This window comes from Carex rostrata, chromosome 20 (genome assembly GCF_964058835.1).
Source record: "Carex rostrata chromosome 20, lpCarRost1.2, whole genome shotgun sequence".
In the NCBI taxonomy this organism is placed as follows: domain Eukaryota; kingdom Viridiplantae; phylum Streptophyta; class Magnoliopsida; order Poales; family Cyperaceae; genus Carex; species Carex rostrata.
Window position 1 is genome coordinate 4,855,913 of NC_135937.1, and position 8,332 is coordinate 4,864,244.

Sequence of the window (8,332 nt, forward strand, 5' to 3'; positions counted from 1 at the left end):
CTTTATCAGCCAAATTCATGAACCCTTTCTTCACCTCACAAAAAAAAACAAAACAAATTCATGAACCTAATTCAGGAAAAAAGTTATCGAAGTCTCGGTCTTGCCCCCTCCCCCCCCCCCCCCCCCCCCCCCCCCCCCCACCCTGTGCATGTAGATTTCTTTTGGTGTGGAGATCTCTCTCCAAATATCTTCCTGGATGTTCTGTGTTAGATGCTCATGATTTCCCTTTGATAATTATTTAATGTCTTATTATTGTAAACAAAAATGAGTGTTTAAACGCTGCAGTTGACCCAATTGTTGGATATAACTTGATTTTGTTAGATTAATTAATGACCTCTTCTACTTGGCAACAAATTACATCGATGATTTGCATTTTTTTTACCAAATAAATGCCTTTATATACCTGATGATGATGCTATGTTATTCTTATGTCATGCTAATGTGGTAGTGCTGTAAGTTTAATGAAAAAAAGTTAATGATAACTACTTGTTTTGCAAATGAAAAAGTTAATGACAATTCTTTTTCTATCCATCGGTCTCGTAAAATATATTCTTGGGACATAAATCAATATATCATAATTGTTGGTACCTGACGAATCACAAGATATTCAAGACAACTGCCAGAACAGCAAAAATTTGTTTTACTTCAATCAATATTCATTTATTTGAATTAAACTCCATGCAAGGTTGATTTTCTAATTGGAATTCATAGTCATAAACTTAATAGTAAACTACTATTGTCACCGTGTGTTGCAACAGAGACATATTATAAGAGAAAAAAAATATTCTCGGAGACATATTACAGTGGCTGGTATTAATTCTTCTGAGAAAATGAAGAACTATGATTTGAAATTTTCAAATATTTAAAACATCTTATGCAAAGTAAAATCGAAAAGTCGCAAATTTTATGTATGAGTATATGGAATAATATATGTCACATCTATAATAATAATAATAATAATAATAATAATAATAATTATTATTATTATTATTATTATTATTATTATTAGTTTATTCTTTATTTTTTAAATAGAAAGATCATCACCCATTTAAAAATGAAGACAACAAAATAACTATAATACAAGAACATGAATCTTCTTTATTTGTTTGACTATAAAAAAAACAATATATTTTTAACCCCAGATAAACTCTCTTATGTGTTTGGCGATAAAAAAATAGATAAAATTATCTCCCAAGAAGATTATTACTTCTAAAGTAACATACATAAATTGTCGACATCAATAGTCTTTTAAAAAATAAAACCGAGAAGTCTGCAAATTTTACATGAATCAAAGCCGTTAATTTAGTAAGGGTAAAATCGGTATTTAGTGCTCTCCGTTAGTTGCTTCAGGGTCCCTCTGAAAGTCTGAATTAATTATTCTTTGAAACACATGGATTTGAGTACTACAATAAGGAAAATGTAATTGGTCAGGTATGCGTGTGGTAGTCTCAATCATAATAAAATAATTGATAATGAAAGCACTTTCAAAAAGTGACAATTTATTAGGCCAAAACAAAAAATGTAATGAAGAAGAGCTAACCTGTTCAGTGAGACAGATGGAACCTCTTTCTCGAGTTTTGGATAGTACGTAGCTCACCCTTGTAGCTAGCAATAAAACCAGGATCGCAATCAAAAAAATTCACAAGTTGTTAAAAACTAAGTATGACATACCTTTTTCTTTTTCTTTTTCTTTTTTTTTTTCATTTTGTGATATTTGTCTTAAGCTTATGCTACCTGTAGCATTTCCATTAAAAGAATGGTGCCCTCAGCATGCTTCTGTCAAGTAAGACCAAATCAAAATAAAGAATCAATTACTGAACAACACATGTTAAATAGTAAAAACAAAGTTAAGGAAAACATAAATTATATGGAGCATCTAGCTATTCCCGTAACAATCCCCCAGTCATTAACTACTTCAATAACTACTAACTACTTAGGGGGACCACTTACTATTTGGGGACCACATAATATTTGAAAGATTTTACAACTGGCGCGCGCAAGTATTCATCTATAACACATCAAGTATTCATACCTAATATATCAAGTATTTTAAAAAAAAAACTGGACACGTTTTTAGAGGTGGGATTTTTTTTTCTTCATTCAATCTAATCAATATTTCTGACGATCGGTGAGGAATTTTGCAAATCTAAAACCACGAATGTTTTTGACATAATTTTATCTTTAAAATGAGATCTATGGTGATATACTTTCAAGTTGTCCGTTGTACAAGTATTCATCATCGTCGTGCAAGTGCAAATATAGAAACTGGACACATCACTCATCCATCTTTTACACGTTTTTAGAGGTGTTTTTTTTTCTCCGTTCAATATAACTAATATTTCTGACGATCTATGAGGAATTTTGCAAATCTAAAACCACGAACGTTTTCTACATAATTTTATCTTTCAAATGAGATCCATGATGACATACTTTCGAGTTATTCGCTGCACAAGTATTCATCTCTTATCGAGAAAGTATTAATTCTCATCGTGTAAGTGTAAATATAAAAACTAGACACATCACTCATCCATTTTTTACATGTTTTTAGATGTGAGTTTTTTTTCTCCGTTCAATCTAACCAATATTTCTGACGATCTGGGAAGAATTTTGCAAATCTAAAACCACGAACGTTTTCTACACAATTTTATCTTTCAAATGAGATCCATGATGACATACTTTCGAGTTGTCTGTTGCACAAGTATTAATATCTTGCCACGCAAGTATTCATACATAAGATATTAAGTATTCATTTATACACATTGAAGTATGAGTAAAGCTAGCGTGTGACATGCTCACCAAGAAAGTTTGGTGAGCATAACTCCAAAAGTATATCGAATCGATGTCAAATGCCAAATCCAAACCGTTGAAATCCATGTACTTCATGAGTGATGCATATATATGCAAAATTTTGAAAGTTTCGAGTTTATTTGCTACACGGTCAAGTGGTCAAAGAAATGAACATTTATTATAAGTTATTTTATATATTCAATTTTTATTATTTCTTTGACCACTTGACCGTGTAGCAAATAAACTCGAAACTTTCAAAATTTTGCATGTATATGCATCACTCATGAAGTACATGGATTTGAACGGTTTGGATTTGGCATTTGATGTCGATCCGATATACTTTTGGAGTTATGCTCACCAAACTTTCTTGGTGAGCATGTCACACGCTAGCTTTACTCTTGAAGTATTCATATCTAAGGCATCAAGTATTCATTCAATATCTCTATTTTTTTCAAAATTTGTTTTTATGTCATTTATTTAATACGCAGTGGCCTAATTCACCATTAATAAAGTTTTGTTCTTTGCAAAATTCGCTACTTCATGAGGAAGGAGAACATAAACATGAAAAAGATTAATTGCATATACACAAAATTATTTTGATACGATCGACAGTGACGGATCTGACCCGGTAGAGACGTGCTTTAGTATTCATTCAAACACATTGAAGTATTCATTCATACACGTTGAAGTATTCATTCCTGGAAGAGGCGTGCTTGATTGGGACGGAGTGACGAATGATCTTTGGTAGAACGTTCGCTAGAGCAGGAGCAGCAGGCATAGAGGGAAAAAAACGATGCGAAAGTGTAAGAGTGAGGGAGCTTATTGTATTTATCATTTCGAGATGGGAGAGGGAGGGGAGCTTATCAATGGAAAAACGGAGGTGGAGGAGGAGGTGGGATGCGGAGGTGGGAGAGAGAGGTAGAAGCGGAGGTGAGGTGAGGTGAAGGTGAGAGAGGGAGGTGGGACGCAGAGGTGGGAGAGGGAGGCGGAGGCGGAGGTGGGAGAAGAAGATGAAGGTGGAAGAGGAAAATAGAGGTGGAAGAGAAAGGGAGAAAGATGAAAGAAATAAAGGTTGTTAGAAATAGTAGTTATAGTTAAAATAGAAAGTTAGTTGTGGGATGAAATGGAGGATGGATAGATAGGGGATATTATAATTACCCTAAATTATATATGCCTTAAAATAATCAATTATCTTACCAGGAGTTCCTTCCGTAGATGACAAATACAACTCCTGGTAATTGGCTGGTATACTTCTTTGTCAGAAGCTCCTAGTATACTTTTTTTACAAAATGCTCCTTCTGATATAGTACCATTTTTGGTAGAGTAAAACTAAATAAACTTGCGGCGAGTACATGTGACGAGTATGTATTTAAATAAATTTAGATTTCTACACATAAACATACATAAAAAAGACGCATAGAATCAAAAAAAGACAAACTATTTGATTGTATATTCAATCCGAAATTTCATATTTTAATCATATTTGTTGGCGGATCATGACATTTACATGTTTAATATAAGAATAGATATTGACTTTAGTTACTAGAATAAGCATCTAAAAAACTCTATCCAATTAAACATTTGTTGGCGGATCAGGACATCACTTGTATAATTAAGGAACTCTACCTAAGATAAATGAATTCGAATACAAAATATTAGGAAAAATTATCCATAAACATCTGAAGCTTCAAGATATCAAATCTGTCCCTCCAAAGATAATCGATTTTCTGTATGAAACTAAAAACCCTATGAAAAAAATAGTTCATATATATCGAACTAAAATGAAATTCATATCCTTTTTTTCTGTAATTTATTATTGATCAGTTTACAAAAGTTTACCAGAGACCACATAAAATATAATTATTTAGTATTTACCAAAATAGAATTCAAAGCAGAGAGACAACAATGCAACGAGTAAATGGTGGCAAACGTAACGCGGTATATATGGCTGATCGATTATTGAAGATGGAAAGATATATAGCTAAGCAGGTGTCAACGGAGCAAATTCGGAGCAGATAATGCTAATATTAAATCCATATCTACATTTTAATGAGTGGATACGAATACCAATATGAATAGTAAACAAATGTTCAAATATAAAATTAAATTCACCTTAAACGGATACGAAGCGGATAATCCACGAATACAGATTTGAATAAAACGAATAATTATCAGATAATTAAATCATCTGAACTTTAAAATATAAATACTAATTAACAAAATTTAAATATGAAAATGATTGAATAATTAAGTATGTGGATTTTCGTGCTTCATTCGAAATTTGTGGTTCAATAAGGAACGTGCAAAGAAAGCTATACCAATTCTAGTATAATAGATCTTCAGCAGCACATGCTGACATGCGCGCATGGTAATTAAATTGGAGCCCTTCTCTCCAGATTTCCTTGGGCCAATAAAAATAGACAGGGCTCAGGTGGGCCTAATGTGTTGTAGTTAAAGAAAAACTGTCTCAGTCTGGATGGTCCGGTAGGTTAGTCCCACAAAGAAAATAGTCAGTTAGAAGGGACAAATGGACAATACATAACAATTAACAAAGCGGAGAATATACTTCAATATCAAACAGACGGGATAGCCGAAATTTTTATTAATAGGAAATATAATAAAAAAATATCCAGATTAGAGAACACTTTTGATTTTTTTTTTATTTTTTTTGAGATATAGGGAAAACGTTTTGATTTATCACGGCCTCTGGCCGTTATGACTTATCACGGCCAAGATTAGCACTAATTACCGCACTTAAAAAAAAAAAAAAAAAAAAATTCATGGCCGTGATTGATAATCACGGCCAGCATATTTCCCATATTAAATGGACAAATTCAGATCTCATTCTACACGGTCAAACTCAGATCTCATTCTACACGGTCAGATATTGCACTGGATTTGAATTCTGGCCGTGATTATCAATCACGGCCAGGAACTCTTTTTTTTTTTTTTTTTTTTTAATAAGTGCGGTAATTAGTGTTAATCCTGGCCGTGATAAGCCATAACGGCCAGAGGCCGTGATAAATCAAAATGTTTTCCCTATATCTCGAAAAAAAATCAAAAGTGTTCTCTAATCTGGATATTTTTTTAATATATTTCCTATTAATAAAAATTTCGGGACGGGATAGGCTTAGTTCGGCATGAATTTGGATCCGGATATATCCGGACATCCGAATCGTTTACCAATTCTGAAAATTATCCAGATCCGTTTACACCCCTCTGCAGCTCTGCTAAGTCAAACAAACTACGCTGAACAAAACATGAGGGGTACATTAGAAATACAAATTAGCAGCATAGCTGACATTCATACCCTCCTGTTCTGAAATGTGCTTGTTTTAATTTGATACAGCTTTACAGCTGAAGAACTTTGTGTTTGATATGTTTCCTTTTCAGATACACTGATTTAGCGTTTAGCTGATGTAAGTTAACTATGTTTTCTTTAATGGAAATGGGCCTAGGCATTTTTATCAAAAAAAACATTCATACCCTCTTCAAAAAAACAAAAAAATTCTTTTTTTTTTTGATAAATTCGAAAAATATCCGTACCACAATGACGATACATGAGGGTATATTATAAAATACAAATTAGCAACATAGCTGACATGATCCGAAATTATTATTGATACCCTTCTTAAAAAAAAACTCTTTTTTTCTTAGAAATTCGAAAACTATATGTGCCGCAACAACAATTGGTGGCCCTCCAAGACTGGGGCCGTTATTTGTCGTTATGGCCCCGCAAAAACTAAAAAAAACAACAAACATTGATTTTTAATATATTTTGTAATAATTTTCAAAAATAAAAAGAAGAATTAATAATTTGAATATGTTAGAAAGAACATCAAATAAAATAGATAAAATATTTTATAATTTAGATGTACTATAAGGACTCTGAAATATTTTTCAGGTAGGATTTTTTCCGGCTATGAAACAATTAAACTATATCTTGGTGTGTTACTGGAAAAAAATAAAAATGTTTTGTATCTGAATTATTGATCTCGGTTCAAAAGTCATTTCTAGTTAATAAAGAAATTACTATGGTCCTTCTAGTACACTCAAATTCTAAGGTACTCCATCCATTAAAAAAAAAAATTCCTTGCCATCCTTACAAAAGTCAAATCATTTTTTTTTCAATAATCGATGCAGTATTTTACAATTTAAATGTACTAGAATGACAATGATAGTTTATTTATTTACTAGAAGTGACTTTTGAACTGGAATTAATAAATTCAGATCCAAAGTATTTTTATTTTTTTCTAGTAACACATCAAGAAATAGTTTAATTTTCTTTTACAGCTGGAAAAAATTCTATCTAAAAAATATTTTGGAGTCCTTCTAGTACATTTAAATAATAAGATGTTTTATCTATTTTATTTGATGTTCTTTCTAACATATTCAAATTATTAATTATGTTTTATATTTTTGAAAATTATTATAAAAATATATTAAAAATCAATGTTACAATTGATTTATTTTTATTTTTTTTAGTTTTTGCAAGGCCGCAATGACAAATGGCGACTCCTAAGAATAAGGTCGTCAATTGTCTTTGCGGCCCGAGTATTTTTTGAATTCCTCAGAAAAAAGAATTTTAAAAAAAAAAAAAAGGGTATTAATAAAAATTTCGGCTACCATGATACTGTAATGTAAATAGGTATATATAAACTTGGCAATCACATTTGGAGTTATAAGATGATCACATTCGAGATTTGGCATGCATAGGAAATTAATTTTTACCAAGTTCCTTTTTCTTTCTCAATTTCACTATCACTATCTACTGGGGAAAGAGAAAGAAGAAAGGGTAAAATGGGTGATTTATTAATTTAAAATGAGTTTTGTTAGAAAAATTAATAAATTGGATAAATTTGTGAATTTTTAAACTTTAAAATGGTAAATATGATGTTATGAATTTTAGAGGGGGGTACGTAATTTCAAGATTTTTGAGGGGGATACATGAATAAATTCCCCCACATGTTTAAATGCCTTTCAATTTATTCAGATTTAATATACGTATTATAATTCAAGACTGAAATTTCAATTTTCTAATTGAAGTAATATTTTTGATATATGAAACAATTTATATAAAAATAAAATGCATGTTATAACTATTCAAATTGATCTAAAATTACAGAGTTCGAAAACTTATGGCACCACATAAATGCAATGGGATTTGTAATTTTTTTTAGGGTAAATTTCGCCAACAATTACTAAATTTTATCTTTTGTTACGAATTGATCACTTAAGTTTGTCCTTTGTCACGAATTAATTACTTAAGTTTAACTTGTCCACTTATAGCTATTGAACTTTTAATTTGTCTCAATCAATATAACTTTTCCATAAAAAAAATAATAAAATATAACTTTTTATTAGTATTTTGGACATAATAAGCATATTATGTTAAAATTTTGGATGGACACAAGTTAGAACTATTCAAATTGACCTAAAAATTATAAAGTGTGAAAACTTATGGCACCACATAAATGCAATGAGATTTGCAGCAAAGCTAGGGTGTGATGTGCTTACCAAGAGGGTTTGGTAAGCACAACTCCAA